The 18087-nt window shown below is 30.6% G+C and overlaps 1 long non-coding RNA gene across 2 annotated transcripts in view; it reads right to left on the bottom strand.

Annotated features, from left to right (window-relative positions):
- The window catches only part of LOC139519513 (uncharacterized), a 41001-nt gene extending 26992 nt beyond the window's left edge, over positions 1-14009 (bottom strand). For both annotated transcript variants that reach the window (XR_011663613.1, XR_011663611.1), the window contains exon 1: positions 13901-14009. This is a non-coding gene — a long non-coding RNA (uncharacterized lncRNA). The remainder of the gene's footprint in view (positions 1-13900) is intronic.
- Positions 14010-18087: the final 4078 nt, after the last annotated feature.

Genomic DNA, 18087 nt, shown 5'->3' with positions numbered 1-18087 from the left:
AATGGACCATAAGTCCTATAGGCAGCATAGTATATATTGAATTATCCAATGGTTAAGAAAAAAGGACTCGGTCAGTACTAAAGTTCGTAAAAGAAAAAAAAGGGTGAACTCTAACAAAACAAGCAGGACTCGAATGGCGTACTTTGTCAATGGGAGATAAGTCTTAACTTTAGTAAACACTTTTGTTCATGCATCTTAGCTAAACAAGGGTTACTATACACTCCCCTCCTCTGGACAGGATGGATAGTAACCCTTGGCTTGCGAAGATGATGTTCGTGCGGCTGCCCAGATGCAAGATAAATGGGATTTAGAGCTATAAGTTTCGTTAAGGTTTATTCTTTTTACTGCATGTTAAAGACGATCTATGATTTGGAACTTCTAATGGTTTTGTACTTTTATATGTCGTTGGGTTTTTGTTTCATTAACATAAAACACACAGTCCATTTTATATTTTGTCTGTATTTCAGAACCAATGAAATAAAATGGGTGTTAGTGGCAACACGACTTCCATACTCGTAGGTTAGAATTACATTCATGGAATGCAAGCAGGTCCTTGTTTGTTTAAAACTTTTGATGCATGAAAATAAATTTCATAAAAAATTCTTGTTAATTATTTCACCTTTTGTTAATAGTTTTACGTTATAATATAATGGAAAGGGTAATAATTTTGTATTTGAAGTCTGCTCTCCCTTTATCCTTATAAATTTGTTTTCAGTTTAAGAGTCTTTGTTTCTTTTCATAATTATCTTGTTTTCGGTTTCATACCTTTTTTCTTCCCTCTTTGCGATTTTTCAAGTAAAATCTCTTCCTGACTGATTGAATTGCTACTCTTTTAACGCGAATTTTTGTATGTAAAAATCTGTAGTGTTTGGATAACAAAAAATGTATTACAAAAGACTCAATATTTAAAATTTTAAACAATGGAAAAATGTAAGGGTGAAAATTTGAATCGACATATTTTGATAATTAGTGAGACGAATGCGTCATTTCTTGTGGATAAACGCTATGATTCTCTGGTACGGAAACTAACAAGTATAAGTTTCCGGATTTGATTTTCCAAATTAGAGAAAGGGATGTATGATAACCTTACGCCCGTGTCCGGTTTTACACACGGTTTGGCTGGATCAATCTGATTATAGAGGAAGTCTTCCCCTTTCCACGAAATAAATATATAACTTGTAATAATCTTTAAATAATTATTTCCGAAAAAATCACGTTTTCTCAGTAGGTCAAAACTTAAGCTTAAAAACAACCGTCTTAGTAAAATGTTTTGCCTATTTTAGCATATATATAAATATATACAGGGCGAGATAGAGTCTTATAGAATTTATAATCTAATTAAAAATTATCTCCGAAAAAGTCACACTTTCTCAGAAGGTCAAAACTTAGCTTAAAAACAACCATCTTAGTAAAATATTTTCCTTATTTTAGTATATATATTTATACAGAACGAGATAGAGTCCTATAGAATTAATAATCTTTAAATAATTATCTCCGAAAAATTCTCGCTTTTTCAGTAGGTCAAAACTTAGCTTAAGAACAACCGTCTTAGTAAACTATTTTCCTTATTTCCGAATTTGAACATGTAGAGAGAGAGTAAGAAAGAATCTTATAGAATTTATATTATTGTATACGTAGGGTATAAATAAACATAAATGTTAAGAGGGTAATAGAAGTATTTACTTACTATGTGAAATCTCAAATCATTTAGTTTATCTTCGTACATACGAGGGCTTTTCACACCATATAGCCAGTAGGAGAACGAATATTAAGTGCTGATAAGTTAAGTATCATTTGAAGCTAATTACTCAAGTATAATAATAGAAAGGTATTGACATTCTTTTACCATAAAATTAGATACTTCAATTTATATTGTATTCTTCATCTAAGATGGTTTTGATTAGAAGGAATAATTGTGCTTGAATTATTATATATTTATACATAATAGTTTCGGCACTCTTAAATTAAATATATAAATATAAGAAGATGTGGTATGATTGCAAATGAGACAACTTTCAGACTCTACCAGAGACCAAATGATACATCTTGTAAATAATAAGCTGAAAAAATTAACATAAAACAGTTAGTTAATTCAAAGTAATGTAAAATAAGTAAGCCTAGATATATTTATTTGCAAATAGTTATAACATTTTTTGTAGACTGAATATCTCTGAATGTATAATGAATGTCTAATATGCCTGGTCATAAGTATAAATGTCCGAATAATGATAAAAATAGAAGTTTTTTTTTTTTATGTCATTAACACTCAAGAAATATAAAAATCTGTTTTAGGGAAATTCTGTTTTAATGATAATGCTGATATGCTAATAATTCTTTCATTGCGGTAGTAAGTATTTTTTAATAATTGAATTTATATATTTCCGATTGAAAGTATTTTGATTTATTAATATAGATGTATGGGCGTGTTTTATCAAGTATTTGTTAATCAATAATGATAAAGTATCAATTATTCAAAATATTACATTTAAGTATCTAAATGTCTATTCCAGGAAAACCTTTGGGAAATAATAATAATAATATAGGATATTTTTAAGTGGACGCTGATTTGAAAATTTTCCTGTGAAAATCGCACAATTGCTTAAAAATAACGCAGGATAAATTTCATTTTTTGGGAAAAAATTGTTTGAAGTATATAATTATATAAAAAGTGTTTTTGGCAAATCAAATAATGTATGCATTAATTTTACGCAAATGAATATAATTATTTTCTTTAAAACTTATATTTACTATTAAAACAAAATTCAACTTAAAAATCGCAAATATATTTGACGATAAAATTTACCGTGCGTTAATTTTCTATTTTTTCATTATGCCTTAAAGTGGAAAACGTCTTGTTTTGGTTTTATCAATTAAAATTTTATTTGGCGCTTAATCTTTTTGTAGTAAAATGAATGCAAATACCTATTTCACTACTCGCGCAATATTTTTATTCATCTTTAAAGACATATTTTGTAGAATACATTTTCCCAATTCCTTAAATAAAGAAACATCTTTCTCACTAGCACAATGAACTTTTACAAATTTCGAAAATATAATAAAATATGTTTAAACCTTTTCTCACTTAAAAAATAAAATCAAAACATAGTTAATTTCAAATACTCGCATATTTAATTGGTAACTGACTGTAATGTTATATATCATCCCTACCATCTATCACTTTTATTCATATGTTAAATATGATAAGAATGCAAACATGGTGTTAAGATATTGTATTTGTATTTGTGTGACCAAAATCAGTAAAATATCTACGGAGCCCGAGAAGGGACAATCTATACATTTTCTTAATCCGTTCCCACAATATCACGATTTAACAAGAAGAGCTATTTTCGTCCTGTGTATTTTTGAAGTATAATATAAATGATTTCATTTATTTTTCAGTTATATTGAACGGCTGAGCATCAAAGATGTATCTATTCCAAACTCAAAGAAAAATAGAAGTTTGAAGCATGTTTCTGTACATAATTTCGTTTAATGTTAAAAAAACAATTGGATTATATAAGATATACAAATACATTTTTCTTGAACACTTACATGACGTATATGCATACATGTCGAAAATGTCTTGGTCAAAATAACGTCTAATTGCGACAACGAATTTAATTATTGTATATGAACATAATTGATCAAATCTATTCAATAAGATTTTACGCTTCCAAAGCTTGAATGGAATTAGTAATGCGGTAAACACAAGTATACCCTTAAAAAGTACTACTTATACTTAAACACATGTATACACCATCCTTTCGTAAACAAAGGGAAAATGTCCGTTAATAATGAATATTTTTTTTTAAAACAAAACATTTACTAAGACATTTAAATACTTGTTCACCATGGATGCCCAATTTCGGTATCAGTATAAATTAGAAGATTATGGATATGATTGCCAATGAGAAAAAAACACCCACCAGAGTAAAAAATGAAGTGGAGTGGATTAAAGCAATTATAGAAGACCATACGGCCTTCAACACTGAGCAAAACCCTTACCGTATGATCGGCTTTCAAAGGCACCAACATGAAAAAACTGATACAATTCAATTGGGAACACCAACGAGAATCACTGAACTACAGACTCCTGACTCGGGACAAAGACATAAAGAATGTTGAACCCGACTGTGGTACCTGTAATTTACTTAATATCATCATATATTGTCTATAAGACTATTATACATCTATTGGTACAAGACCTATAGTTGTTTTAATGCGCTTCATTTGAAATCTGTTAGAAAGGTTCATTTCAGAAAACGTATGCATTTCACTATTCTAAATTAACATTACCTAATTATTGTCTAATTTGATGCTTTTATATTTTGTTTTCGATCTGAATATGTCTGAAATATGTGTTACTGGACGTGAAGGAAACTCCATTTAATCAATCCATTTCTCGTTCTTTAATGTTAATGTTTGTCACCATTTTATCTTTATTTTTGCTTCCATTGCAGAGTTATATAATGTCAGAATCGGTTTTATAAGACATGCTTATTTAATTGAAATTTCGCCTTATAGTAAATAACACACGGTTATCTGTTTTATACGTAAAGAACGTAGACTATTTTGCATGCTTAAAGTGGTATATATAATACGTTTCAATTCATAGGGCTGAAATGGCTAACATTCAACAAACCACCATATGATAGTATAATGATCTTGTGGAATATATAAATATATATACATGTATGCATATAAAAAAAGAAGATGTGGTATGATTGCCAATGAGACAAATCCCCACAAGAGACGCATGTAGTGCACATTTAACGTAAATACTGGGGTTTTCCCTCTAAAAATCAGGTTCTATTACTCAAATCAAAACAAAGGTGGCCTAACTCGACTGTAAATATTCTTGTAACTCTTTATTGGTGGTGCATCTCTATATCAGGGACCAACTGAAAAGGATGTAAGCAACTTATGCTCATTACATGTCTTTGGGATAAATAAAAGCCAAACTTCTACAATTTAAAACCGACCAAAGTAAAACAAAGAGTCAAAAGCAGAAATTTGCCTTTTTTGAAACTAATTTAGACAGACACATTATTATATACCATCCATCATAAAAAATTTAAAAATAAAAAAGAATTTATGGTAAAAGTCAACGAGAAGAATAGAATCTTAAATGTAATAAAATCATATCATTTACAATTTCAATTTAAATAAATATCATATATACTTAAAAGTGAATCAACATCAAATAAAGAGTTCTTTAATTTTTCAATATTTTTTTCTGTTACGGAATAAGAGAGAAATAAGAAATGAATTATACACATTTTTAATATTTATGACTTCATAGTTCGTGATCCAAAATAATATCAAAGCATTTTAGATTATATAGAAATATTTTTAATTTGATATAACTGAAGAAAAAAAAATTCGACTGAAAGGAGATGTGCAGAAAACGCCAAATGAAACAGCAACCAAACGAGACACTGTAAACTAAAACATCTCCATGCGTGTATATATGTCTATATATGTAATTTTACAAAGAAATTCATTTAGTTTGCTTTCTTATGAAAACACCATGATTCATATCGGACGTCCTTCTTATGAAAATCTGGGTTTTTCATCCCACTAAATATATACGTACTTAGAAAATATGTACAAATTTTATTCTCCTTATTAACAACTTAAACAAATAATTGTCTTAAGAGGGCACTGTCCATTAAGTGGAGTTAAAACCGCATGGAATTGTATATGATAAATACAACATGCATGACTGTTACAATTTCTATATATATGTCTATTCCTTGTTCCATAGATGTATCCCATAAAATTTATTTTGAGATATTAAAGATTAGACAAAACTACAAAATGCATTTAACAATTTCATTTTTTTCAATTTTTTTTACTGACTGCCATTGCATTTTTCATGAAATCTGAATCAGTGAATCTTAATAAAATAAACCCAATAGACAAATTATATAGAAAGTTATAGTTTTGCTGTTCTTGCTAAACTCATCATAGATACTATATATATAGGATTGAAATTTGTATTTACGCCAAACGCGCGTTTCGTCTACAAAAGACTCACCAGTGACGCTCGAATGAAAAAAGTTAAAAAAGGCCGAATAATATACGAAGTTGAAGAGCATTGAGGACCAAAAATTGCTAAAAATTTGCCGAATACAGCTAAGGTAATCTTTAGAGAATTGAATTACGAGCAGAGGCATATTTCAACTAATATATATTTAATGAAAGTAGACGGCTGTAAAAAATCTTTTACATGTACCACATGACTTGTTTGTCTTTCTGGAGTTTCTGCATTACAGTACTTATATAGTGAGGTTTCAAGAGATATTCGGACCAGAGATTTTAGAGTACTAGTATATATAATGTTTAGAAGATAATTATATTTGTCCCTATCTCTCGCTCTCTATGTGAGTCTCTCTCTCTCTCTCTCTCTCTCTCTCTCTCTCTCTCTCTCTCTTGCTTTGTTATAACCTTATTGTTTTTATTCGAATCGTTTTTTTGGCATATATGTACTAGTATTTTCAAATGTCTGTTTGTAGAAGTATATACAGCACAATCAAAGATGTTTGTTGTTGTAAATTAATTATAAAATTCCAGCATATGTAGCCGACCCTTCCGGGGCCGGAACACATTACATCGCCTCTATTTTTGTGGGCGTGTGTGTTGCTCTATCTGCAGTGACTTCTTCTTACATGGGTGTAGGTTGCCCAATCTGTGGTAACCTCTTCTTACATGGGTGTATGTTGCTCAATCTGTGGTAACCTCTTCTTACATGGGTGTATGTTGCTCAATCTGTGGTAACCTCTTCTTACATGGGTGTAGGTTGCCCAATCTGTGGTAACCTCTTCTTACATGGGTGTATGTTGCTCAATCTGTGGTAACCTCTTCTTAGATGGGTGTATGGTGCTCAATCTGTGGTAACCTCTTCTTACATGGGTGTATGTTGCTCAATCTGTGGTAACCTCTTCTTACATGGGTGTATGTTGCCCAATCTGTGGTAACCTCTTCTTACATGGGTGTATGTTGCTCAATCTGTGGTAACCTCTTCTTACATGGGTGTATGTTGCTCAATCTGTGGTAACCTCTTCTTACATGGGTGTATGTTGCTCAATCTGTGGTAACCTCTTCTTACATGGGTGTATGTTGCCCAATCTGTGGTAACCTCTTCTTACATGGGTGTATGTTGCTCAATCTGTGGTAACCTCTTCTTACATGGGTGTATGTTGCTCAATCTGGAGTAACTTTTTATTACATGTCATTTTGAATGAAGATTATATATTTTTCTTAATTGTCCACTTAAAACATTCCTTTGAAGTATCTTAGGATGAAGTGTCATCGGATCATGTGGAGATGTCTATATTTGTCTATATTACTGCATCGGATATATCTTCTCATAAGAAAGCAATTAAAAGTCATTAAATTTTAATAACAAATTGTCACAAGGGCCGAGAGGTCAAAGTCCACACAAAACTAGGTCTGTCTTAAGACCAGAAGACTAGTCATCTAAATACTTGAGAAAACAATTGAAATTATTTATTTTTAGGAAAAAACAAACAAAGTGGATTTAGTTATGATGAAACTGATAAATATACCAAGGTTTGAAAAAGAATCCCTAAAAATAATTTGTCATGTAACGACTTGTGTGTATGGAAACAAAAATGCCGAGATTGCACTTGCATCTAAAAAATTTCAGGATAGTTTTTTTCTACAGCCTTTCCTTCATTTGCATGGAATTCTGTATTTTAAGTGGGGAATCAAACTACACATAGAGGTTTATCCATGTCTGTACATCTGAAAGGCCGATACTCATTGCGGCAGACAAATCCATGGACTTCTCCTACGGTTCTTTTAAAAAGGGAAATCAAATTGCGATGACAAGATCACTTCAGTTCATTCACCATATAAAGTGTAATGATTTACGCGTTATCCATAATCCATATTTTTGTGGGATCGATTACCCTAAAAAAATTATTGATGACCAAAATCTATTGCGTTTCAAGATATGCTTTTGGGTAATAATAATAGTAGGGTTTTAAAAAGAAAAATTAAACAAAGATAAATCAGAGTTGGCAAAGTATTACCCTGACGTGAAGCCAGGTGACTTGGCAATACCGGCTACAAAACTATATTATACCAGGCAATGCCGAGAAATGTTGTTAGAAGGTTTGTCTGCAACAATGAATATTAAAAAGACATATTGCATCTACACAGTATAGTTGTTACATAGAATATATAGATTTTAAACTGGCATACAAACATTGAGATTCATTTGCAGAGTAAAAAATGATAAGAAACTAAATAATAATTCTCTATACTTGTAAAGTTCGATTTTTATCGTAAGATTTTTTTGTTAGCAAAGAGCTGCAATATTGCCCCGTATTACCAGATTAAACCCGGGTTTTCCCAGTATTTCCCACATAGCTGGGCAAAACTCATAAAACCCGTGAGTTTTTTTCAACCCTCGGATAGATATAGGACACCTCATGTCCTCTTTCTCTTCAAATAACTAGAAAATGAAAATTTTACACAAAATAGTATGTCTCGCAAACAAAACTAATACATAGGTTTTGAAAAATCTTTTATCTCCAAGTTTATAATTTTCAAAACTTTTAGTTTTTATCACTTGTTGAAGTTATTATGAATAAGATTTATAACTTATAAACTTGTTTACTCTGTTTTATTATATAACTATTTGATGTTGGTTCTTTTAAAATATGGAACTTTACAGTATGCATATTAACAAAAGGAGATGTTGTGTCAAAGTCAATAGAACAGCAACCAAACAACAAAAATAACAAAAATTGATTACAGTCATTAGCAGTTATATAGACAATGTCTGTACAACTTGAGGTCTCCAGTCTACCAAAGCGACGAATAAACTTAACAGGCAGTCACACAATAAAAAAAAGTCTACCTAAACTTCCAACTCTCAAAATGAAGTAAATTCGTTAAGATATGACGGCCATTTACAAAAAAATAAAAGGAGACGTGGTGCCGACTTTTTTTGGTCTATTGCTTTTTTGATCATATTCCAGATCATAAAAAAGACCAGGGGCCGGTTTCACGAAGCTATCCTAAGACATGTCATAAGACATATCTTAGGACATGTCTTATGATCCTCTTATGACTATCCTAGGACATATCTCAGACCTCGTCTCGAAGCTGTCTTAGGATCATCTTAGCTAAGACATCCTAAACCTGTCGCAAGTTCTTTAAGTTTTCAAATATAAATATGATCTACGGAAAAAAATCATGTAAATGTAGTATGTTTTACCATAAATTATTCTAAACGTATTGATTAATATAATGACATAATTTGCAAAATAAATATAAAAAAATAAAAGTAATTTATATATAAATTATCTTTAAACAATACATCAATATAAATATGAAATTTTCAATGCAAAATTAAGAAAAAAGAATATAAAATAATGACATTGTTTTGGTACAAGTGAGTTGAAATCAATTTCGACTTTATTGGTTATAAAAGATTAAGAGATAAAATCGTGCAATTTTTATACCAATACATCGAATTTTCATTGTTGACAAATCCTGATAATTCGCCAATGTATATATGTTTTAAGCAGGAACAGGAGAATAGATAATTAGATAATAATAAGATATTTTTTTTCAAAATTAATATATAAAAAATGAGTGTAATTTATATAAATAAACGTATAACTATCCTAAGACCATCATAAGACACCTCTCGCGTTGTCCTAACTTTATGACCAACTTTAAGAGATGTCCTAATTTAGGACCGCTTTGTGAAACCCACTTAGGACTAAGATATGTCGTAAGACCATCCTAAGACATGTCTTAGTCCTAAGACAGCTTCGTGAAACTGGGCCCAGTTTATCAAATTGCTTTTTTTTTATCAATTCATTTAAGGGAACGGCCATTTGATATTCAGTGGGGGAGCTAGGATTTTTTTTTCGGTTGAAATATTCCCCACGTCAAATTATTTCCAATTTTGTACACATATATTTCCTCCATTTTGTGTTGCGGAAAATTCATGTTCGTGTGTTTTCCCCATTTCTAGGATAAAAAAAAACTTCCTTCACTCAGGAAAATCAAATAATTGTACCCAAACTGACTTAAGAACAAAGTACTCTTAAAGATATCCATCTGCATACAATGAATGAAGATTTAAACTGCATAAAAGCATAGTAAATCAAAAGGTGATTACCAACTCTATTTAAAATAAAACAATCTGAAATGGCTTCAGCAAAACATTAGTAACATGCTGCCAACATACACTAACGTAGGAAGTTTTACGCAAATATATATTCACAACAGTTATCGAAGATCGGAGAATATGAAATTAATAAATATTATCGTTAGATCTGTATAAATGTTTTATAATAATTGAAAACTGTAGTCACAGAGTCGGAGATAAGCGTCCTTTGCATCAGGAGGGGGCATTCGATAACGACCGAGGGTAAATGAAAGTATATTGGGTTGCTGTAAATATTGGCGGGAGTTTGGGCTAACATAAAAGAACCCACAGGGTTTTATCTTAATTCATTACAAGATTTTACACTGAGAAATAGGTTGATGTAGATTTTAACGATTTCAGCCAGTATCGTGGCGTAAATATAAAATATAATTTGATTCTTCTAATAATATCTTACATTTATTCCCACGAAATAAATATGGACCTTGAGATAGTCAAAAGTATCAGTTTGAAAATCTTGCAGCATATTATGATCAGAAATTAGGAACATAACAGTTTTATGTTGTATTTGGAAAATATTCATGAACATTATAAATACAATTGGATCAGCATCAAAGAGCCATTTTTAATATTTTGCCTATGAGTGTGCAATAGTTATTTCAGCAACTTCTCAGAGATGATCTGGAATATGTTTGGTATAGTGGTTGTATGACATAATTTTACTTTTTTTAAAGGACTTCGATAAAATCATTATAAACGTTCAATTGTGAGATAAAATTTATATAAAATCTTAAATCTTAAAGCAATCGTCAGATAGAGTGATTGCTTGTCAAACTGTAGTAGAGAACTGAAACCACCTGGCGCTACCTTTAATTTTGATAAATAGTCAGCTAATAATAAATGTTTTACTTATTCATATATTTTCCATTTTATGTGTAAATTGAGCTATTCATAAAGTATTTAACATTCTTAAAGAAATTAATTCTTCGAATATTATTCAAATAAATTTCTCGCCAAATTTTGTCAATATAAATATAAACAACTGTCATATGATTTGGGAGTTTTAGCTAGCAATAAAATTTTAAAACTATTTAACCATTTTAACCGACATATTTGTTCGAAAAATGCCAAGTGAGGAATATGGCAGATGTTTTCACTTGTTCCTTTGCTTCATAGCGTTTGAGTTTGTCTGTTTTATGGACTCATCTTTTTGAATTTGCCTTAGAGTACGGAATTTTTGTTATGCTCTTTTGTTGCTAATATTGGAAAACGCATTTCATTATTTTTCGGAGATCGTATATAAATAAAATTATGCAATTTACTCTAAAATTAGTAATATTTGAAAATGAAATTATTTTATTACACGTAATATCATGAATCAATCCTTTGGTCGTCGACCTCAGTCAACCGGACCTTATTCATAACTAATTATAAATAGTGATCTTCTATGTAGGTTAGTTTTCTTTGTCAACCCCATCGTATAAACAAAAAAATGTCACATCTTCACTCCAAATTATATTCAAGCATTTGTCTTTATTTTTAATTTCAAAAATAGTTTAAAGGGGCACTAGCTACGAGATATATATAAAAATATCTAATATATTTTTTTTGCTCAATCATTAATGAAATGCAAATAGTGAAACAATAATTCGAATTTAGCAGCTAGTATGGTTCAATTTTGTCAAAATAAGCTAAAAAAACCCATTGATTATGAATTGTTCACTTGCAAGTGAATAATTCGACCTCATTGAATCCGTCTTCATGTGAACTTCAATTTAACCCCTTAGCATGAGATGGATAACACGTGAATTGTATGTGTAAAGTTATTTAAAGGAAAAGAATGTCAACATTGAAAGTAAAACAAAGTTAAATCATTTGATTAACTTATTCGATCCAAAAAAATCATTCTTATACAGGTGAAAACGATGATAAACAATAATTTTTCAAATTAAGTTGACCTAGAAAAATCCAACAGCACAAGTTTGCTTAATCTATTTATATCTATATTTATGTTTACATCGCTTATATGGTCATCGGATGACTTTGGAGGTCAACTCGGTAGTTAATTAGATGGCGTCTATAGACTAAAATATACACGAAACGAGCTACTTATTTTCATGCCCGTGCCCTGTTTATAGTAGATTTTTTTAATTTTCATTTATGGTCTAAAAGAAATGACGAATTAACTGTGAACTCGGACCTAATATGCAGAAATCAAATATAAAATTTAGTTGTGGAATGATTGTCAATTGGGCAGCTCTTCATCAGACAGAAACCAAATGACGTAGAAGTTGGCAACTGAACTATATATAGGTTATTGTACGGCCTTTAACAATGAACAAAGACCATACCACATACAAACAACTCGAAAAATATGTCTGACTTGTTCTTAATTGCCCTCATGCTTAAAAAAATAGTTATAAATGAATTTGTCCACTGACTAGGCTCCTTACTTAAGACATCCGCATGTACATGTGTCTGGGTAACACTAGTTGTTCAAGCACTCAATGCCCCTTTTGATCTCAATTGTATGGTTACAAAGCAACTCCGTTTTGCAAACCTCAGGATAATAAGACTTTTTGTTTATTAAGTTTTGGATCGATTAGTTCCAAGTTTTCCTTGTTCTGTGGTCGCAAACACTCAAACACTATTTTGAAAGGAATATAAATAACAAAGATTCAATAAGGTTTAACTGATAAAAGCTTTTCTGAAAAAAGTAAAATAACACAAATATCGAACTCCGATGAAAATTCTAAACGGCAGTCCCTAAACAAATGACAAAATCAAAAACTCAAACACATCAAACGAATGGATTACAACTTTCATATTCATGACTTGGTACAGACATTTTCTCATGATCTGGTTTTATAGTTATATAGCTAAACCGCTCATTTGTATGACAGTCGCATAAAAACTAAAGAAAACAGATATCTTGGTATGGTATCGTTGCACCTTCATTTTATAATACTGATGTCCTTTTAAAAAAAAATACCAGGCTTATAATTTGGTACAGCAAACGTCTACATATACGACTCATCAGCGGCGCTCGAATCCAAACAGTGGGAAGGTCAACTCAAATACTAAGTTAAGGAGTATTTCAAACCTAAAATTCTTAACAGTGTCCATCTAAGGCTTTAATGTATTTTGCTACATTAAAGCACGATGGACATTTGTTGCAGCCTGATATACAACTCTATCATTTTACTTCCTGTTCTTTACATGTTTGCTTACAAGGAAATAATGTGTTATACATTGTTGCATGATACATACGGAATATTTAAAAAATGAAAGAATTTTCATTTTCAATTTTCTTTAAAATCACATTTCCCTACATCAGAGACATTATATACATGTATGTATCTGCCCATATATAGATACTCTAACTATAATGATAAGTCATATTTATTTTGACTATAAAGATGAGCCATATTTATTCTGGGTATTAATACTAGTCTTGTATATGGTCTATGTATAGGTGAATTCTTCGCTCTATATCTATAGTGAGAAGTCATATCTATTTTTTTTCTTAGACCGTCTATAAAACTGATGCAAGGTGAAATCAATAGTACTTTTGCGTTAGTAAAACGTTTTTGTATTTTCCCTCAGCTTATAAACTTATATCGTTTGTACACATTCTAATGGATACTATGTAGCTTATTTTCTTCTTCAAAATTAAAGAAAACCAATATCTATTATTCTGTTTGTACCTGAATGATTAAAAATAAATAAAAAAGAGCAACTCACCATAAGACTAATCCAAATTATATACAATGAAATAAGAAAAAAGATTATGAAACAAATTTCAAGTGACACTCTTATATTCTGAATAAATACTTATACCTTTGGATATATATTATTGCACAAAAAGATTGGTTTTCAAAATTATTGCTTTCAGAAAATCACTTTTAATAAAAATAAAAATGAATCATTATTTGGTTTATTTGGCTAATCCATCCTTATCTTTGAGAGATTATTAAACCATTGGTTCCTTGGTGCTCATGTGGTCGTATATGAATTCATAATTCTGGTTCTTTCTAAAAAAAAAATCTTGAGACTATTATGGACATGTCGAGACTTTGACATCCTATTGGAAACAACTCTATAAAAAGACGACCTGACGACATTTCATAGTGATAATGATTTAGTTTCACAGATACACTTTTATGATTGATCGAAAACAAGCTTAAATAAAAATATACAGCTTTTAAAATCAAAGTAGATTCTCAAATAATTTTACATCGAAAATTAGAAAAACAACAACACCGAATGATAACCTCTCCATTTTTTTTTTTTTTTTTTTTTTTTATATAAAACTGAATAGAAGTTAGATCACTTTTACTGTTGATCGAAGTAATTAGTATGCTTGTCTTAACTTAACTGAAGCTAGAAGGATATTCAAAGTTTCTTCGAAAAAGTTTCTTAAAAAATGGTTCGCTACCGGAATGAATATTTCTGCTCAGATTAAAAGTCAATTACCGTGTTTTCGACAATGCAATAGGAATAAAAGCATATTAATGTTTAATGAAATATTTCCTGTTAATGAAAGCATTTCTATGAATCAAAACGAATGATTAACGATTTCACGTCGATTAAGGAGAAGTATTGCCATCAACAAATTTCAAAAACTTTTCAATATCATAGAGATGTGTAGTTCTAGATAAAACTCTCGAGTCCTTCTCTTTGCTGAGTAATGCATTTTTTATGAAAGAGAAGAAATATATTATATTTGTCACCAAATAAAAAAAATTGAAAAATAAAACCAAAACTTTTCAAGGCCATTATCAATATCATAATATGAGTAGTTCTAGTTAAAACTGCATTCTGAGTCCTTGCCTTTGCTTAGTAATGACAATTTTTATGAAAGAGCATACAAAACCTCTGACTCTCACGTGATTTAACGAGAAAAAAGAGATTTGGATAGCAGGAGACACTTATCTGTCACCTTATTTGTTCATGGGAACGCGAAGTTGTGTGTCATCTTACACAATGGCTTTCATGACCTTTAAATCATTTACCAAGTAGCACTTAGCATGAAAATATGTTTACATATACATATATAAACCTATTCGGATTTCTAAACCTTTGGCTCTTAGTTCTTGATGGAGGTAGAACACACTAAAGCGTTCTGAACGAATGCTTCATGTGAATTCATCTTCAGATTTATACATCTTGAAACTTAAGGACATACTAATGTTGACCAGAAGTGTTGAAAGCTCAACACATTTGAAATATTTTGAGACAACAAAAACCAGTTTACAAGGAAATTTCACATTGAAACGCTTACATTGTATACAAGAAACTCATGTGAAAAGTAAAATCACAAAAATACTGAACTCAAAACGGAAAGTCCCTAATCAAATGGCAAAAGCAAAACCTCAAACACATCAAAGGAATGGATAACAAACTGTCATATTCCTGACTTGGTACACGCATTTTCTTATGTAGAAAATGGTGGATTGAACCTTGTTTAATAGCTAGCTAAACCTCTCATTTGTATGACAGTCGCATCAAATTAAAATTCCTTTATATTGACAACGATGCGTGAACAAAACAAACAGACATAATAGGTAAAAATGTCAAAATACAGTAGTCAACATTGTGTTAAAATCTTAATCACTGAAAAAGCAAACAAATATATAACAAAGAAGCACAAAATGGCATATAGACCAAGCGATTGCAAAGATTCACGTGAATCTCATATGTGACACTCATTGGAATTTCACCTGAAAATCTCATGAACTATTTTCATACGAAATTCATGTTAATTTCTGAAATAAAGTAATTCAAATAACATCTTAATTTACAAGTTTAACTAGAATCAGGAAAAATACCAGTTTGTTTTGTAAAATTTACATGAAATTCATATGATTCTCAATTCACGTGATATTCATAAGATATTTTTTATGTAAATTTCAGGTATAATCTCGTTTGAGGTGAATCTTACGTGATAAGTTTCACATGAGTATGAACAAATTTTGCCTGTGTACGAACCAGAAAGATGGATCTAAGTTCAGTAAAACATTGAATTCAAGACTTTAATCAGTCAAAAGACAGTCTGTGAATAAAAATTTACATACTGAATAATTATAGAATAAAGAGAGATTATATTGAATGTACACATTTGCATACGTAAATATGACAGCACACATCATTAAAAGTAAGATGGGCTTTGCTCATTGTTGAAGGCCGTACGGTGACCTATAGTTGTTAATTTCTGTGTCATTAGGTCTCTTGTGGAGAGTTGTCTCATAGGCAAACATACCACATCTTCTTTTTTATATCTAGAGTGTTCTCGTTTCATTGGTGCAATTGGTGGTCTATGGCTGCTTTCTGTTCTTTGGTCGAACTGTTGTTTCTTTTCACACTTTCCCTGTTTTCATTCTCTATTCTATCTGTCATAAAGGTTTTCAACTTTTCCGTTTTTTATACGACCTAAGCTTTCAAATGTTCGGCTTTGAGCATTCCTGTTGAAGGAAAATCAAGAAAAGCGGTTTGGAATATTGCAATTTATTAAACTTTATTTTCTTATTTTTCTGTAGAGGGTACCATAGAGTCTCCAACAGAAGACATTTGTCTTTATAGTATGTCGAGCTCTGAGACATTCCAATTCTTTAAAAGTTGTTAATAAATTTCACCAAAAACAATCATAGATCTGCAAATAACATAAAACATTAAAATACATTTCTAATAAATCAATCAACTGTTATCAATGATCTTCTTGATATAACTGAAAGGGTATCTGTTATAGATTAAACAATTTCAAAGTATAACATGATGCTGTTATTCGATTATGGATCTAAATTTGAATAGGCGCGAGATGGACGTGGACAAGGGTTATCCAAACTGATTCCCTGTCCATATACTCGTATACGTGCATCTCTTTTTCCGATTTATTCATATCGCACCATCTGATTTGTGCATGTACATATCTATAATAATATTACATAGGAAAATATTTTGAGTTTCACATTCAATCCTCGGCTATATCATTGTATAAATTACTTTCACTGCTGAAATTAAATATAAAAAAGAAGATGTGGTATGCTTGCCTATGAGACAACTCTCCACAAGAGAACAAATCACACAGAAATTAACAACTATAGATCACCGTACGGCCTTCAACAATGAGCAAAGTGTATCTATCTCTCATTCACAGTTCTTATTCCATGCCCATGTCCGTGTTTGGATTTGCCTTCTGTACTTTCCAGTTCTATCAGCTTTTCGACGTTTTTTCATTAGGTTGTGATTTATAAATTATTACTCTGGCATCACTTAAGAGAAATTAATGTTTACAATGCGACCGTTCAAAATTATGTTTTAATATCGACGATTTTGTTAGAGCAAAAGTCAATCTCCAAAGTGGGTCCAGAATTAATCGCAGGAATTTTTTTCGTTTTAACTTTTTTGTTTGGTTTGCAAGCATTGAATTGATATCATTTTAATATTTTATAATTTGCAAGATTGTTGCTTAATAAACCGATAATCGATCAGTCATTTGTATGATGACCACAGATATGTATAGCACGGATATGTTTCACTTGTTTAAGCCACAAACCCGTCATCGTTTCCGCAATTATGACATAATCGAATGCAAATTATTTTAACTTTCGATTAACAACAGGACAGACGCCACAAGTGAAGCTAGACAAGCTCATCCCTTTTTAACTGTTCTACGGTTTTGGTGGGTTCTGTGTTGTGAATACTTGTCTGTGTAGTGTTTTATATACGTTTTCTTTCTTTTTCTACTCACCCTAATGTTTACAGAAATTTAGATTTTTTTAAAAACAATTACAAAAAACAATTTTCTTTCTTATACTGGTAATGCAAAATAGTAGAATGAGAAAATCTTGAAAGATATTTATTGATAGGGCAAATAATTAAAAAGGGAATTATTGGGAAACATGTAACAACGCTTTATTCTAAAAAGAAGG

This window comes from Mytilus edulis, chromosome 4, assembly GCF_963676685.1.
Source record: "Mytilus edulis chromosome 4, xbMytEdul2.2, whole genome shotgun sequence".
Classification (NCBI taxonomy): domain Eukaryota; kingdom Metazoa; phylum Mollusca; class Bivalvia; order Mytilida; family Mytilidae; genus Mytilus; species Mytilus edulis.
The sequence above is the reverse complement of the archived record's forward strand: the minus strand, read 5'-3'. Positions and strand labels throughout refer to the sequence as shown.